At 33.4% G+C, this 18,377-nt stretch overlaps 3 non-coding genes across 3 annotated transcripts; all 3 read right to left on the bottom strand.

The window, feature by feature from the left end:
• Window positions 1-472: 472 nt before the first annotated feature.
• Trnae-cuc (transfer RNA glutamic acid (anticodon CUC)) lies at window positions 473-544 on the bottom strand. The gene has a single exon. It is a non-coding gene; the product is annotated as a tRNA-Glu (tRNA).
• A 1,749-nt stretch (window positions 545-2,293) lies between these two features.
• Window positions 2,294-2,365, bottom strand: Trnae-uuc (transfer RNA glutamic acid (anticodon UUC)). The gene has a single exon. It is a non-coding gene; the product is annotated as a tRNA-Glu (tRNA).
• Window positions 2,366-4,268: 1,903 nt separating this feature from the next.
• Window positions 4,269-4,340, bottom strand: Trnae-uuc (transfer RNA glutamic acid (anticodon UUC)). Its single transcript has one exon. It is a non-coding gene; the product is annotated as a tRNA-Glu (tRNA).
• Window positions 4,341-18,377: the final 14,037 nt, after the last annotated feature.

The raw sequence follows: 18,377 nt of genomic DNA, 5'->3' as shown, positions 1-18,377 counted from the left end.
TTGACGCGTGTTGGTGAGAAAATTTATCTATTTATAGCGTCCCGACCTTAATTGACGTTTTTCTTGATGCTGGTTTGTTAATTGTCTGTAGTACGACGCTAAGTCGTGATTAATTTAGTACTAATGGCTAATTTTACGATGTTTACTTTATTATGATGCGATTGACATTCACCTACTTACATAAGTTTAATTTGGTATGAGATTTGCGAAATTGTCATTGTAATTTTTCCCTGGTGAACCTGACGCGTCCTGCAAATAGGATTTCGCCAAAGTGCTCCAAGTTTAGAATCGGTTTTTGAGTTCAATTCTGTAGAATATGCTGTTATCTATTGTTCAAATATTCATTAGTTCAATTATGCACGATTGATATAAAAATAACAAAAATCATAAAAAAATATTAAAATTCTAGTGCAAATCACTGTTCTTAGATAGACAAAAACAATAAATATTAGTTGACTCAGCAAAAAGTTTATTCCGATACCGGGAATCGAACCCGAGCCTCCTGGGTGAGAGCCAGGTATCCTAGCCACTAGACCATATCGGATATAAAATTAAAAATTTTAAATATGGCTCTTAATTGTGGTTTTGCACTTTTCGACAAGGTCTATAAAATTTTGTGTTTCAGAATAAAAAAATACCTTGTTGGGGCCCACCTTAATAAAAAAGTTTTTGCTCCGTACCCAGACGTTCGGTAAGTGTGACTATAAGATCTCTGCTTCGTTGCTCACGGGCCACTTCAAACATTTCCGGTATTTTAGACATTATCGGATGTTTTCTGTAGATTTTAGTTACGCATATCACACGTCACTTAGTGAAATAGATTATGGAAAACTTTAATTAACTCTTTCAGTCACTTATTCATTAAGCAGCTTCCCTGCACTGCGGTGATGATTAAGGTGACGTTTATCAACTTGCTGCATAATAGTTTTTCAAAGGACAGTTTAAGTTAAGCTCTGAAGAAACCAACAGGATGATTGGCGAAACGTTAGTAAGTTCAGTTCATTAACAACCGACACAGGAATAATCCAGAAAATTTATAAATAGTGTTGTTGCATAATATTGGATATTCTGCGTCCATCCTGATATCCGTTATCGGTATCTGAAGATCTTCGACATTGATGCGGCTAAAATATAATATAAATTTTAGTTTAAATTTCATGGGCAACTACACAAAAAGTAAAACACCTATATTCTCCGGAAAAATCAGAATAGCCTTTTATGTAGGAAAAGGAAGTGGCAGTCGATTAGGAAAAACGCATATTTTTTATACAAATCGTGGAAACTATGTTCAACTGTTTTTCTGTTACAACTACTAATAATCAGTCGAAAAAGTACTACAAGAATTTAATAAACATAAGTTGATTTATTCTATATATTTACCTAGTCTCTACTCTAAAATACGCAATTATTCACTGATTGAGGTTGCGGAAAGTGTGACGTTTAGATCTTCCTTACGCACGGTCGCGGACCACTTCGGGTATTTCTGGTAACTTAAGTCACGGATTTGGGTTTATCGGATATTTTATTCAGATTTTAACATCACACGTCAAAAAAGTACTCAAAACTTGGTTATAAAAAAAAAGTGATATGGAACACGTTGATACATTTCCTGATTAAAATGACATTTATTATAGCATAATTGGTATTGGTTATAAAGGGGGCGCCCCCCGCCTGCGTCCAAGCACTTAGGCCACCAGATGGGCCCGTTGTGCCACCAGACCGCGCTAGAGGGCGTCCAGAATGTCGCCCCTGCATATTGTTGCATAAAATACTATTAGAAAGAAGAAATATTTTATGTACATTATTTCCCTTTTTTCTGTTAAAATGTAAATTAAATTTCCTATCTATAGATAAAAAGTTAAATATATACTCGTAGATACATACTCACATAACCATCTTATGTTTGGTTTAACAAAGAAATCTTATTTTGTATTGAAAAAGGAGATGGTAATCGATTAGAGGATATGTACGAAGGAAATTGGCACACATACAGCGAACATACGACATACTAAATAGTTCGCCAATAAATACCGAAATAATAGCTTGTCTAATAAAGAAATTAACGTTGGTCCGACAGGAAATCATTCACACTACGATAAATTACTATTAAAATCTGACATTTTTCAATCCACAATAAGCTCTTTTTTATTTAAAAATCAATCTTCCGCAACAGGTGTTGTCAAAAGACCATAGCGTACCTATATATGTGAATTAACTACTTAACTATTAACACTACCGAATTAAAATTCTATAAAAAATTGAAAGCACGTTTAAAAGCTGAAGAAAAAGTTTATTCCGATACCGGGAATCGAACCCGAGCCTCCTGGGTGAAAGCCAGGTATCCTAGCCACTAGACCATATCGGATTTTACAAAGGGTTAAGCAGATATGGTATTTAAATTTTTACAGTAATACTTATAGAAAACTTCAAAGCAAAATTAGAAAAAGTAAATTTCAGCAGTTTACAATCTGACAAACCAATATCATGGACGCAATGTCCCTAAATTATTCTATCGTATTTTGAACTAGCAATTTAATATAAAAAAATCTCTCCTGATATGTAATATGCGGTTTACTACTATATCATCTAAACTAAAAAAAAGAGGTAACATACAAACTCTGTTAAATGTATCAAATTTGTTTCCCTAGTAAGTAAAAAGCAAATCAAGTTCTCCAAGAGTAAGGTAATACCAAAATGTAAGGTCTCCCGTTTGTTTTCTTGCTCCAAAATTAGACGAAAAGCCAGTTAATTTTTCTTTAAATGCTGATTTTATGAAATCAGTAAGAACAAATTTTAATATAGTACTATACTCGAAACTAATGAAAAGTAAGTCCCTGACAAAAAAATACTAATATAGTAATAATTTCTAATTGATAGTATTTTCCTTTGTTTTGTATAACCCTATAATCATTGTTAACACTGTGCACAATTGGATAAAAATAGTTCTACTGTTTCCTAAATGACTGAAAAATATTATACATTTTTTTAACCGATTCCCTGAAATAATTGTAGAATAATTTTTTTTTTCTTTCAAAAGAAGTCTACGATTATACTTTGTAACACTTATTTAGGGCGCTAAAATGTAACATTATGCAGTATACTCGTCTACACTGGCAAAATTGAATGCAATTTTGGGCAACGAATCGGCCGCAGCTGCGCAACTGTTGCTCAGCACGTATACTATGACCAGCGATCTAACGAACTCATTAAAAATGCAACTCTCGCCCAGGCCTATTGTTTAAGGTTCGGAAACAGTGGTAAAAATATTCCAACAAAAACTGTGATTGTTAACATTTGCTGCCTCTAAAGACTCGCGTTCTCAGGTGATTTTAAAACGGCACGTCTGGAGAATCATTCTATGGACAACAAGTCCGTCCCTGCCTTCCTTCGACAACTGGGTTCTTTCGACAATGAATCACAATGAGTTCGATAAACCAATAGTCCTACACACCTTTCCATCACGTATCCATTATATAACAATAAAAACCAAAATTTCATCTTTCAGCCCTGTATATCTTAAAACATAGTGATACGATTTGTTTGGGTTTATGACAACTTTTATTCAGAAAGCCAAAAACAACTGCAACATCCCAAATTCTCAGGAAAGTTAACTGGGAACCATTTTGCATTAGTTTTGAGCGAGGCACTTTTCTTACTAACTCACTGAGTGCCAATTCGCTATCTGACTCTAATACAAGGATTCCCGCAAACCGATTATAATCAAAACCCTTATAGAGACAGACCACATCGGTCGTTATCTAGCAGGAGATCTGTGAACATAAAAACAGATTAATATTTAAGCTATATCATTAAACGGAGATAAGATCTCATCTTATAACCGAGACATTACTAAATGGCATGTCAGGTATACATGTAAGTCTGCGAGGGGGTATAAATAATGCATAGAAGTAATTTCTAAAACAGTTCGTATACGAGCAATACGCAGAAGTTTGGAACAGAGTGCATATCGCCTGTTGGTGTTTGCTGGATGTAACGTAGTTTTGGTTAGTTGAGAATAAAGTTTGACTGGCTTGATGCTGAAAATGAGTTGATGGGGTTTATTCATTCCTTTTTGTTATTAATTTACAACATTCTCTTAAAATTTCAGTTTCTTATAATTAATAATATTAATATAATAAGTTATAATTATTAATGTATAGGGCTATTAACTAAAACTTTGCAGTTATTAGCGATAGCACTATTAAAGTAAGAATATATAATTTAAAAAATATTCAAAATAAACAAGGTTTTCAGAGATAAAATAATAATTCCGATACCGGGAATCGAACCCGAGCCTCCTGGGTGAAAGCCAGGTATCCTAGCCACTAGACCATATCGGATTTTATTGAATTTAAACAGAAAGATGAATTTACCGTGGTACATATTTTCTAGAGCTCTTGATGCATTAAATACGCAAAAAATATATGCCTCTTATTATCATCAAATCATTGCTGAAAATCGGTCTTATTCGATGTTCTATTTTTATTAATACAATTTTCGTACCCCTTATTCGATTAAAACTTGTAATTCGGTTTAGTCAAAGTTTTTTTTTTATAAAATAAGTGAATAATAAATAAGATAAATATAAATAAATGCTTTTGGCTAAGATAGATAGTCCCCTTTTGCATTTTTGTGTTACTACCTTTTGCCTCAGTCTATTTTTAGAATAGTTTTATCTGAAATACTATGGAGGTAACCGTTCACATTAAATATTGGCTATCGATTAAAATCTTATTGAATATATGGACTCCGCGAAACGGGAACGCCATCCTACTACCGATAATTATTACAGCGAACACTTATCGTATAATATAAATATTTCCGTTGTTCTAATAAATAATGGAATTCTCAGGGATATCTGCTCTAGTAACTCTACGAGATATTTATCTTAAAGGCCGCTTCTATATTTGACGATGTCGTCCAGTTAGGGCAATATTTATATTGACCATGCACGAAAACAAGTACTAAATATTGGTTGGCAATATGCGTTTCCGGATGTCGTTTAAATCTGCCGCAAGTATGTTTTAATTGTTCATTTTAGCGGAATATTACCATGTCGCAATAAACGTAACTGTAGAGTATTCTGTTTTATGGATGTTAATCATTAACAGCCTTTTTTGGATAAGAAAAACGACAGTTATCTTTGTTTGTTATATTTATTACAAATAGGGTAACTTTTTTTAATACCGAAAACATTTTCTGAAACCACTCCAACGTTACTGTTTATAAAACTCCTGACTTCCTCCTGCGTCAGTTTTTGTTGAAGAAGAAGCCAACAGGATGATTGGCGAAACGTTAGCTAGTTCGAGTCAATAAAAACCAACGCAGGAGGAATCCATCAGTTTTATAAAAAGTATTACAGTAGCGTGTGGAAGTTTCTTTTAAAAATTTACTCCAACGTTGGGGAACAAATCTTAAAAAAAAACGTTTCTTTAAATCTCCACAATCCCGATTTGTGTAAAATATTTTAGAGTATTTTCTTGTCCCAGTCCAGGGCGTTCAAATTTTATTTATCAATTTAATAAATACTTGAATAATTAATCGTTTTGTTACTCCATACTTCAGAGAAAAACTTTGCGGCTAACAAGTTCAATACCAGAGAACTATTTCTCGGTTTCCGGTTATATTTGCAAAACGAGGATTAAATTAATTAGTGATTTATTATAAAGACAATATTTGTGCCAAAACCAATGTAAGAGCATATAGACATGGCTTAAAAACGATTGTGAGTTTTTGCTGCAAGTTGTCAGTTCAATAAAATGGATGAGAAGGAAGAAGAATGGGCTGAACTACTTTAAACCATTGTGCTGGGACTGATAACAAAAACATATCAGAAATAATAAGCGAAATTATAATGTTGTAAAAGTTTAAAGAATTTTTTTTCTTTTTTCATGCAGTATTACTTTTACGCATTTAGTTTAGAAACAAAATGTTTGTTAACTTTCAAAATATTGCCAATATTTTCGTACAATTTGGTCAGCTGTGCTGACTATTACTATATAATGATTGAACTCTTTTTTGCTTTTAAAGTAATTTGCATATTGGTATTACTCAGCACGACAATTTCACTTATGTGTTTTTGGAGGCCAAGCGTAATCTAGAACTAAAAGCAAACAAACCATTTTAGTCAAAAATAGAATGAAAATAAGAGATGGTCCATTTTGATTTTCGTTGTTATTAGTTTACCGTTATGAGGGATATGGATTTATAGCAGAACAAAAAAACATACTCAGATTTCACAATTGCTGATGTCCAAAATGAACAAATTAGGCTAGCCAATGTAGATTAGATATATTAGACGCAATTATTACACCACCATAGCCAACAGACCAATATCGCTTTGAATGTTAACTAATTGACCTTATTAAAAAAATGCGTTACGGTCAAATAGCCACAACTTATTATCATTCTGGTCGCTTTATTGTCAATTATGATAAGGGTACTTGAAGTGCGCCCATTACTCGTTCGTTTATCTAATAAATCAATCAGGCACGACTTTACAATTAACGAAATTGTTTTTCTTATATAAAAATTAAAAAACGAAATATAAATACAATCAAAAATCATTTTTTCTCTCTAGTAAGTTTCAACCATATGCCCGTCAACTCCAAAATGATACTCAGGCAAGTGGTGTTTCACCATTATTATGTTGATGCTTTTTCAGTCAAAAACTTCTCGTATTCGATTTTTAAGGCTTTTGAAAAATTTTTACATGTGCCAATATAAATAATCCAGGATATTGCGAGTTTGGCTTCTACAAAGGGATCAGATCAAAACAATTATATGTTCTCTTTGCATAACGGAAAGGAAAAGAAGCTGTAAAAAAAATATGAAAAAACTTTAAAGACAAAAAATGTTGTTATCAAGTATTATATTATTAAATATACAGTATGGATATTAAACTTCTTATTTTAAATCGAACACCTTGTGTATTAAGGTCACTTTCGAAAAATCAAGACAAATATTTTGAATTTTATGTCAAAAGTGACGTTTGGAGACGATTTCCGTATAGAAGGGGTATAGGGGGATAGTTTAAATGCTTTAAACTACAAACATTCCGTATATATAACATTTGACATTTTTTATAGGTTCTAAGATAGGGTATTATTGCATAATAAACTGGCCTGCTGAATAATCAAATGCAAAAGTTAATGAGCAGAAAAACAATGTTAAAACTTAAAATAGCTTCTTAAATTGTTGTAAGAAAAAGGGCTTCTATAAATTCTATAAATTTCACATTAAGTACATTAAAATATTAAAATAAGGGATGAGAGGTAATAATAAATGCTCCCAAGTTTTCACATAATTTATATATTCAGTAATATAATATTAGTATATATTTAGTAATTATAGTAATTCTAAACAGCACTGATTGAAATATCTGTAGGAACGCGGTTGATCCTATCGCGTATGATGTCTGTCGGAAACTGTTTTTGCCAGTTGTATTAACTAAAACCAAAATGGCAACTTCACAATAAAAGGCAAGCGGACCTAAAATATGTATGCTGCCAATTGCACATTTATAACGACATTGAAAATAATTTTTGTATACAAAAATAGTTTTAATTTCGTTTATACCGATTGTTGATCCCTATTTATCACAGTGATACATTGTAGAGATAACGTGACAAGTTAATCGGGATTAGTATAACAAATCTTACTGCACACAGTCGGACCTGTTTAACGAAATGATTTATAAATATTTACCCGGCCATACAGAATGTCTCACAATTACAGGTCTAATCTAATTTGACGTGGTTGATTATCCAGTTTTCACTGCATGTCCCGACTCTGTTGAGCGTACATCGTTGATGAGCCGGGGATTTTAAACCAACCTATTAACGTTAGCAACTTGCTGTTTCATCCACCTTTGAGGGTTTTTGAAAATTCCTTATAACTTAATCATATACTCAATTATTTCCAATAACGCTATAACTCTCTTTCCATAACTTCTAACCAAAAGCTTCCGCAACTCATTTTTCACAACAAACGGCGAACATAAATGGAACGTAACTAAAAAAATTGCTTTTTTTCTGTTGAGAATATTTATTTGTAATTTTATATGTATGGTATATATATTTTTCAATTATTTTTATATTGTTTTGTAAACTAATTATCCTTACTTAATTAGTTTGTAATGCCCTATCACAAGTAAGTTTAAAATGATAATTTCTGTTATAAAATCTGTAGATGTCACGTTGAAAAAATGATTGAAGCTGCTTAAGTAAACACCTCCAATATAACTTATTTATATATCAGATCCATAATTTACGTATTTATGTATTGTAAAATCGCCTGTGACTTTACTGACTTACAATTTGTTTTTTTGGAAAACTTATTTCAATAGTTAATAAAGTTCTTCTTCTTTCTATAGTTATTTTTTCTTTTTTTTTGCATATTTGCTAAATTTATTACTATATTACTATATTTATCGTATGCCATTTTAAAAAATGTTAGTTGTTTGCTTTAGTAACAAAGGCTGTTACTATTTTATTATATAATAATAATAATAATAATAATAATAATAATAATAATAATAATAATAATAATAATAATAATAATGATAATAATAATAATGTTGATAATAGCTAGTTTATTAGGGTGTTCTCCAGTTTTTAATTGTCCGGTCGATACTACACATTGCAAGTTTGGGAGAGTTAGCCCCTAACTACTGCATCAGTTTTTCAAAGAAACTTTCACATGCTACTGTAATTCTATTTACAAAAATTTTGGATTAATCCTGCGTCGGTTGTTGTTGAGTCGAACTTGCTAACGTTTCGGCAGTCATCCTGTAGGCTTCTTCAGAGCGTAACTGAAACTAGTTTCAGTTAGAAGTAGTTTTGTAGTGTGACTCAGAGGGATGTATTCATTGTGATTCTCTCCATAATTATCACTAGACTCATGTCAGTCATCACTCCACAGCTTCACTACTACCTCCCTGGCACTTCTAGATTAGTCCAGCCCAACATATAAAAACGCGTTTTCAGTAGACCTACCGGTCCTGTTAGCAGTCCAAAAGTAATTGAGATATATTTTTTGGATTCCATGGCATTTCTTGCCTCGTAGTTACTAAAGTTGATAGCAATTGCTTCGATATGAATATTTTTAGTTTTATTTGTTTTTCGCAGTGTGAATATCTCCTCTGCTGATTGGACTAGATAAGCTCCACGTCATGGTGGTGGTGTCTAGTGTATTTTCAATTGTTTATTAATTTTCTTAGAATTGCCAGATTTGTCTGATACAAGGTGGTAATCAGACTTTAAACTCTGCGACGCTGTTCTTGGCGAAGCACTACTCTCGCATTGCTCAGTGTGAATTGCAACTTCTTTAAGTTATTTTTTAGTTTTGTGTGTCATTACGCTTCAGTCACACCTCGTAAACAGCGAACAAGTGTGCCTTTAGTACTCTAAAACAGTGGAGTTTTGGACAACCTGTACAAGTGCAGAATGTAATGCGATCTTAAAATGTGTTTGCGTTGGAAGCTGGAGTAGAGCAAGCAATAACTTCATGTGGGTACTGAAAGCAACTTTTAAAAGATATTCCGCTGGTGGCGTGGGATCATCGAGATATTTTTTGATTCGGACGACGGCGCAGAGCTCGTGCGACAATCAAACGTCAAAGATCACGTTCCGGCCTCTTTCATCCGATCGTCATCAGGAACGAACCATTTGATTTCCATCGGCCACCGGTGAGCAGACCGAAACGTTTTCATAGTCGAACAGTTCTGGCCTACGGTGCTATTCTTTCTATTCCGTTTTCTAGCGCAGACCTCGAATATTCACCCAGACACGAATTTGACACACTTGTTTCCTTATTGCCGGCCATTATAATACATATTTTTGTCGTTAGGCGATATTATTACTTAGCGTCCGCATATACAATCCGGTTCGCGTTGCTTTTATTTCGATAAATTGTAGACGTCTGGTTCGTCTAAATCCGTCTAACCTATTTACCGCAACACTTGGCATTTTATTTTTGTTGATGGAAACTGAACCCGCGCGAGGTGTTTATTGGAGCCGTTCGGGATTAAACTATTTTATCACATATAAACCTATAATTACTTGTCACTATAGCACTTAAGCACTTAAGCTCCAGTTTATTGTAGATTAAAATATGATGCAACATGTTGCATAATTGTCACTTTAGTCACCAGTTTGATTTGGCCCGAGCGCAGCGAAGTTTAACAGCGTCTTCCATACTATACTTGTACCACGACCTTAAGGGTCCATCTTTGCAAAACAGCATGAATATATTCATCTAGTGCCGGATGACGTGACCATCAGAGCAGAAAAACGTCAAAATACCGGTGGCTAAAATTTACCGAAAACATTTGATAGTAGCTCGCATCTTAAAGGCATACTTTGCTCACACTTAATAATTTAGAATAGTAAAAAAGATTAATTTAGAACCGCCTTAGTTGCGAAGATGTAAATATTATCAATAATAATAAAAATAACCTTCTAAGAAGCAAGATAATACACACAAAAAAAATGAAAATTTAAACAGAAAAAGTAAGAACAAGACTTATTTAATATTTTCTTAATTGTGAGAATCGATTTATCAAAATTAAAACAATTTATATTTATTAACAAATAAATGAGTCAGCTTAAGGTATTCTTTCTTAGGCCTTGGAACTCTAAGTAATTTAGTTAAACGCCAAACGATTTGAATGCGAAATGCTAGTTTTTATGAAGATACTTTGGAGATTCAGTTTTAATTATAATATGTATTACGTACTCCGCTTTACATCAAGCTTAGCCACTCCACGTAGGCGATAACAGCCCCAGAAATAAAGCTTAATAAATGCAACATTGCAAGTTATGTATTGTAATTTTGTATCCAAAATTGGATCCAAATTTTTGGAGCAATGTTAAAATAACATATTATGCTACATGTATACAACAGCATTTGAGTGACGAGTCTATTTGGCACGAGCGGAGGGAAGTTTAGCGGGCGATAAATAAACACCGAACGTGTTGCATACTATACTTTTTCTACGACCCTTAGTTTTTGAGTTCAACACGAAAATATCCGATTGCTCCCAAACTCGTGCGATAATATTCCGGACATGTCCGAAGTGGCTCAGATCAGTGGAAAAAGAAACTGAGGTGGTAAAATGACGCCTTGCGCAATATTTTACAGAAGGGAGCAGAAAACTATACTTTACTGTTATGCTGCATACATAATGCTGTATCACAATGGCAAATATATATGTCACTGATTTTTCACTACAAAATAGTAAAACCTACCGAATATTTGTTGGAATTTTTAAGGAATTTTTGAAGATCGTAGAGAGTCTTTATATATTGGCCAGCTGTGGCTCCTGTGGAAAAATGAATATTTCATTTTAATCTGTACCTGCTTTTATATTGATTGAGGGGGGCGGAGCTAAATGACGGACATAAACACCGTCTCGGATGATTCCCATATTGGTGACGAATAGACTCTCGGATTTTTCGTTGGTAGAAAAGTCATTACATGCAAGAATTTTAGTTTCTTTAAGATTTAATGCTCACTTTTAAGAGTTCAGTTTAGTTCATCCTCCCTTACAAAACTGCACCTAAAGTCTTTACGTGCTGCACCGATATACGATCCTGCAATTGTTGATCGTGAATCTAGAAATTTTAAATAAAGAATAATGATTTTAATTGTTGTTCCATTTTCTGTTATTCCGAGAGCGGCCTCGCGATTTACAATCAAATGCAGTTGATGAAAGTGAGTAGCGAGAGCAACCAGAGAAGTCGGTCTCATAGACCGTGACCGTTTATTTAACAGGTTCACTGTCAGGTCTTGCGCGGTTGCCAAGAAGCGACAGAACTCTTATCAAGTCACAATCCATTAAAACATCTCGATTATAGTATCAGTATTATGAATTCAACTACTTTAGTTGAGCGAAAATGTATGCAATTTTGCATGAAAAGAAAATACGAACTCGAGAAAAAACGTTTGTTGCAGAATAAGCTTCTACAATCCGTTCAAGGACATGGAATTTACAAGCAATCCGAGAAAAAAAGGATGGAGATTAAAGTACTAAACAATGTGAAGATTTGGGTCATTTGCTGTGTCAAAATAAAATAAATAACATCCAAAACCAAAAACACGGGAACAATGTCCCCAAAGTCTTTTTTTAAACTAAAAAATAATAAATAAAGCATTTTTTATAGTCGTTTTCGTTTTTTTTTATTAGCAATGGCGGTATATGTATGTCACACAAATAAAAAGCTAAAAACAAAAAAAAACAAATCGCCCACCTTCGTTTCACAAAACTATAAGGATTCAATTAAACTCCGAAGTCAATGTCTTAAAAATTATCTTCTTCTTTGACTAGGGCTGTTCTCTGTTTAGTCTAGCTAATAGTGCCTCTTGTGAGAGAGACCCCCGGCTATCTCGCTATCGTTGTGGGGGTCTGACTGGAGATCGTCTTGTGCCGGGATTTTTTATCCTTGCCAATTTTGCTAATCTTACTGGCCTCATCCTGTCCACATTGTCTCTCCAATAGCGTCCCCCCCATCTTACGATATCTTCTATTTCTAGCTCTGTTCTAATGGATTCCCTGCGCATCCGATCTCTGAGAGTGAGTCCTCTTATATGCTTCAGTTTTCTCATTTCCGCGGTTCGGAGCATTCGGGCAAATAACGTACATAAATTAAGAATACACACCATACAAAGATGTCAACACAAACGCACACAGATACAAATTGGAAAGAGACTGAATCCATTTATTTTTACCGACAACTAAAAAATGAAATAAGAAATGTTGCGATTAAGAAGTAAAAAATATAAAAATATTTTAAAAAACACAAAAAACACCTAACCGGAGACTTGCAGTTTATATTATTAAAAATTAATCTCGGCTAAAAATTAAAAACATCATTGACGCAATGAAAGACAGGACTCTTCTTGGCTTTGGTGATTTCTAATTTTAAAGCTTTTTACTAAAGTTATGTTCCGTGGACCAAAGATGAGTAGCGAAAGCAGATTTGGTCTCTGCCGCCTCAATAGCCTTGTACTTTTTTGCCGAACTGATCTAGAAAAAATGTTTAGGTGTAACGAAATATTACCGAAATAAGTGAAGCATTGGAACTTGCGGTCTAGAGGTTTTGATTTCATTACATAATACGATAACTGGTATTTGTTGGCAAATTCGTAAAATAATTTGTTGATTGAACAAAGTGGATAACCGTTATTGAATGCAATTTGTCGTCGTCAATTCCTTATTCAATGCTTCCTTTGAAAGTGGAACGTTAAAAAGCCTGCAGAATAAAGATTTAATAGAGGCAAATTTATATGGAATATAGAGAATTAGAGGAAAATTGCATCACATTGTCAGTAGATATGGCCTTTCCGAACATCTCGAATTCAATTCTTTTACTTTTCGTAACTAATAGGAGATCAAGAAACGGTAAGATACCCCCGACCCCCTTCTCCAACGTAAAATAAATTTTCTCATGTAAACAATTGGTAAACGTTAATGAACATATCGTCCACATATCTCTTGTAATCTATTAATTATGTGGAAAATTGACCATATCATAATTGTTCTCTAAAGATTGTTAATGAATTGTTAAAAAAAGTGACAAACAAGAACCCATTTATACTCCTGTGGTTTGTCTAAAAAATTCATTATCCAACTTAAAGAATTTTTTTTTAGCACAGGCGTCAGAAGAAGAACTAGAATATAGATTTTTGGCAAAGTTGTGCAATTTAATAAAGAGCTCACTAAATCAATGCACCCGGATGGTGGAACGCTTGGGAATAAATTTTTGACATCAAGAGCATAGCACTGTCTGGAATGTCAATATTCTTCAACCAACTGATCAACTCCACTGAATTTTTGGTAGAATAAATGCTCAGAAAGCTATTTGCACTTCTAAGAACTATATTAAGCCATGAGGCTACATTGTAACAAAGTGTTAATAAAGCTTGATCTAAATTCTTTTTTATTCTGTTAAAGAAAGAATTAGTGGGGTCCTTGTTAATCTAGGAAAATCATCCGCTGCCAGAAAGTCCATAATCTTATCGACGTATGTCTTCTCTCCATTATAACCACACAAGGGCCCTTGTCAGCTTTAGTGACCACCAGGTCTTCATTTTCAATTTTACTCAAACGATTTCAAGTGAGCGCGTTTGAAACGACTGAAGCTAAAGTTGTTATGCGAGTTGTATGTATACAATAAACTACTGTATATTGTATATTTCCGAATAAAATTTATTTTTATTAAATTGAGAAAACGCTCATGGACAAAGCTGCCAGATGTAAAGCAACCTTTATCAACGTAAGTCCGGCAACATTGCTAAAGCAAAGTACCGGCCCCTTACTGTTCCACTAATGGAGAAGGCGAGCCCAAAATGGCTACCCTAGGGCTCAACTATTGTATCTAATATTATCGGGGCATTGTTTATTGGCAAGACTTTGTCCCTATTTGGAATGCAGAAAACCGGCGTATCGCATTCGAGATTCGGGTTAGTAAAAGTCCAACCAGTTTGTTTTAACTACTTCTCGCGAGCATCGTTTTTGTTTCAAGTTTCCAGTCACTGTCAGATTTGTTACGGTATTGTAGAGGGTAAGCTAGTTTTAGCAGTGAAAATAATTTTATGATAATGATATGATATGATAATGATCGCGACATAAAATACTGGACATTTTTAAAATCAAAACATCTACTACTAAGATGAAACTCAATGTAAAAATATGGATTTTAATAAAATTCGAAACTCAGATGAAATAATCAATACAAACAGCCTACTAAAGTGTCATTTATAAAACTTTTTGCATCATATAATATTATTAACTTGACGGAAGTGAAACAACTCTTTATTTAAAGTTAAATAAAATTTTGCGATATCCGACATTATTTTACGTTATAATTAAATATAATATATAGCAAAATGGCACAGGAATTTCTGACCCGTTCGATATTCTCCCCATTGATGTTAAGATGGGTGTTGTACCGATGTCTGCTGAGCACCATCATTTTAGTTTTTGCGACGTTGATATGGGGGTCAATCTGTTCACCGCACCATTTAGTTTATATATAGCATAATCTGGAGGTCTTCAGAGTTGCGGTGTCATTTGCATGGGGGATATTATTAATTGGGATGCCGTTGACTTTAATATCTCGTGTCTCACCCTCCAAAGCCATCTGAAAGATTTTTTCAGCATGGATGATACGCTTAAGGTATCTGTTATCCGATCACCATCAATACGGATCTTAGCGGACTGCTGGCAATACAGTTCTTTAATTCTTCTAATATCCTTGCCATCCACGCCTATCTCCTGTGGTCTGTCCATCAACGGTTCGTGTTTCACGTAACCAAAGGCCCTCTGATAGTCAATAAAGCAGATGAAAACATCTTGCCTTTTATCATACCATTTTTACACAAGTAGTTTCACACCCTTGATCCGAAGGAACGCTTTAAGTGCGTGACTTATTAAGCTTATGAGTCTATGGTCTCCGCAGTTTTTAGGATTCGTTTTCTTTGGAATGGTGATAAATTTGGACTTTAGCCAATCCTGTGGGATTTGTCCAGAATCATATACCACGTTAAAGAGATATATGAGCTGTTTAATGTCGCTCTTGTTTAGAACTTCAGCATATATATTACCATCACCTGGACTTTTCCGTTCTTCAAACAATTTATTGAGTATCAAATTCAAGAATTTTTGGACCTTCTATATTTCTACATTCGTTTGCGGGTTTATGGGTTCGTTGATCCCAGAACAGTGCTTCCGCGTAATTTTTCCAGGTGTCTTTCAGTTCATTTATATCTAGAATCGGATGTCCTTGCCTTTTTTTTTACTTACGTTTTATTTGTCCCAGTTATTTCTTTTATATTTACATGAAAGTTAAAGTACTCGTAAAGCTGATGGAGTCCTTCAGCCCCGCCACATTTTTCCAAGGTCCATTCTTATTTAGCTTCCAATATTTTCCTATTTATACTCCGATTCATTTTTTTACATTTACCCTGTTGGTTTTTAAGAATTCAACGATCGGCCATCAGATTCAATATTTCATCCGTCATCCTTTACTTGTTTCTGTCGACCAACAACAGTTTCGGTAGCTAGGATTGCGTTTCTTTTTAGCTTACTCCAGATACCATTACCTGTAATTTCCTGACTAAAGTCGTTTTCTTGACAAAACCTGTCGAGTTCAATTTTCAGGTTTTCCTGTACTTCGGGCGGTCTGAATATCATATTTTTGAGGCCATCGCTTTTTTGATAGCATCTTACTTCTAAAACAGAAGTTTGCAATCATATTACTTAAAATAAATAGAGCAGATCTTTTCAATCATCCTTAATTGCCTTTACTTGGGCTGTGATAATAAAATGAAAGAAAATTATTAAAAATGTTTCACCCCTACTTGCTGATACATTGCTTATCGCCAACAATTTAAATAATCAACTACTCTTAAATTCAACAAGAAAACGGATACAAAAACTTGGAGACATTGAAAATGCAAACCTAACAACTCAAGAAGTGGTTAATGGCGGCTGTATTCTATTGGTGGGTAATAGTCACATGACAGCAGACCCTCTTTTCTCTGTAAATCCTGACCTACCTTAAAATAGAAATGTTCAAGGTTGATTAATTACTATTATAAGAGAACGGCAGAACGTCCTTTGCTAATAAGCAAGTAATAATTTGTTTTGAATATGATTATGTTTAAAACAAATAAGCAATACATTCAATATACGAAACTAAACTAATAATTTATACACAAATCAATATCAAAATGTTACATTTAAATTACAGTTAAATTGTAGAAAAGAGTTGATTTAATACTAGGTTATTTTTCGTACATTTTAAAGCGCACTTTTTTTATGAGTGGAGGACTGTATGTCTTCTAAGAGCGTACTATGACCCGGATGATTATCTATTGATATATTTATCAATATTTTAATAGGCGACTCTATCATAGGCGTTTAATTTTATGAGATTGTAAGCCTACATATTTTCATTTTATAAATTTGTCACCTTTAAGATAAACCTGCTGCGAAAAACTGACTCACCCTGTATACCTTAAAAAGCATATTTAATTAACTGCTCGACTAAACAGCAATTCCTGCTGCTCCAATGTGAATTGGTTGTCCTCAACAAACTTTATCGTTAATAGATGCGCCGAAGAAATTTTCCGCATCATGAAGTTTTAAATTTTGCTTCGCGAGCTCGATCAACATGATTTTTTTTTGGCTACTTTTACTGTTAGAAGGCTAACTACTGGTAGTTATGTTTCCATTACATTTGAGAGTTTTGAACGCTTTATTCAATAACTCGCCGTAGCTTCCTTAATAGGTGTGTAATTTTATTCATTACTCTATACCGTTTCAATCAATCTTAAATAGATTTAATTTTAATAAATTATTTGGACTAATCTCGCTTGATTTAACCATAAACGCGTTAATAATAGTATCTGAACGTATAGTTGGGCGGTAAACAGGCGGATATGTCGGAAACTAGCGAGAGTGATTACTGAAATAGAACATAACAGTTCAGTCGTTTCCGTTTAACTGGCATCTACAACCGATGATTATTGATGTGTAGTCTATAGAAACACATGCATATTTTGAGATCGCGGACATTTGTTGTATCTGCGGAAACCACGTGCCTAAAAAAAAATTACCTTTTCACAACAAGGGATCCAGCAAGAAATAAAAAAATTGTCATAAAAATTCAAGAGCAAATCCGTAATTTTAAAATTTACATTACGTTATATTTTCGATTTCGTTGTTTCACACTTGGTTTAAAAGATAAACATATTTTTGGGCTAAATAATACGTACTTCTGCATAGAATTGGCGAAACAAATGCAATTTAGAAGAAAAAATCTTCGTGACTGACCAAAATTTTAGAGAAAGAGAAAAATGGAGCAGATAACAGCAAATAATTACAACCAGCACCTAGACATTAATTTTACAATAGGAATATATATATATATATATATATATATATATATATATATATATATATATATATATATATATATATATATATATATATATATATATATATATATATATATATATATATATATACATATATATATATATATATATATATATATATGTATATATATATATATATGTATATATATATATATATATATATATATATATATATATATATATATATATATATATATATATATATGATGACATGATATCATCCGTTCGCACTGGAATCCTGCAGACGTTTGGCCAAAATCTCACTTGGCAATGCTCGCGCTCCGAAAACACTTCGAACAAAGTGTGGGGTCAAGTAGATATTTCCTAAAGTTTAAAAAATTCGACGCCTGCAAAGAGCTGGGCGTCGCGACGTGTCGAAAAACTATTCGATTGCAGAGACTTTGGAAATACGCGCATACAAAAGTACATATTAT

This window comes from Cylas formicarius, unplaced genomic scaffold (genome assembly GCF_029955315.1).
Source record: "Cylas formicarius isolate icCylForm1 unplaced genomic scaffold, icCylForm1.1 PGA_scaffold_6__28_contigs__length_40554024, whole genome shotgun sequence".
NCBI classification, from domain to species: domain Eukaryota; kingdom Metazoa; phylum Arthropoda; class Insecta; order Coleoptera; family Brentidae; genus Cylas; species Cylas formicarius.
This window is presented reverse-complemented; position numbering and strand designations above follow the sequence as displayed.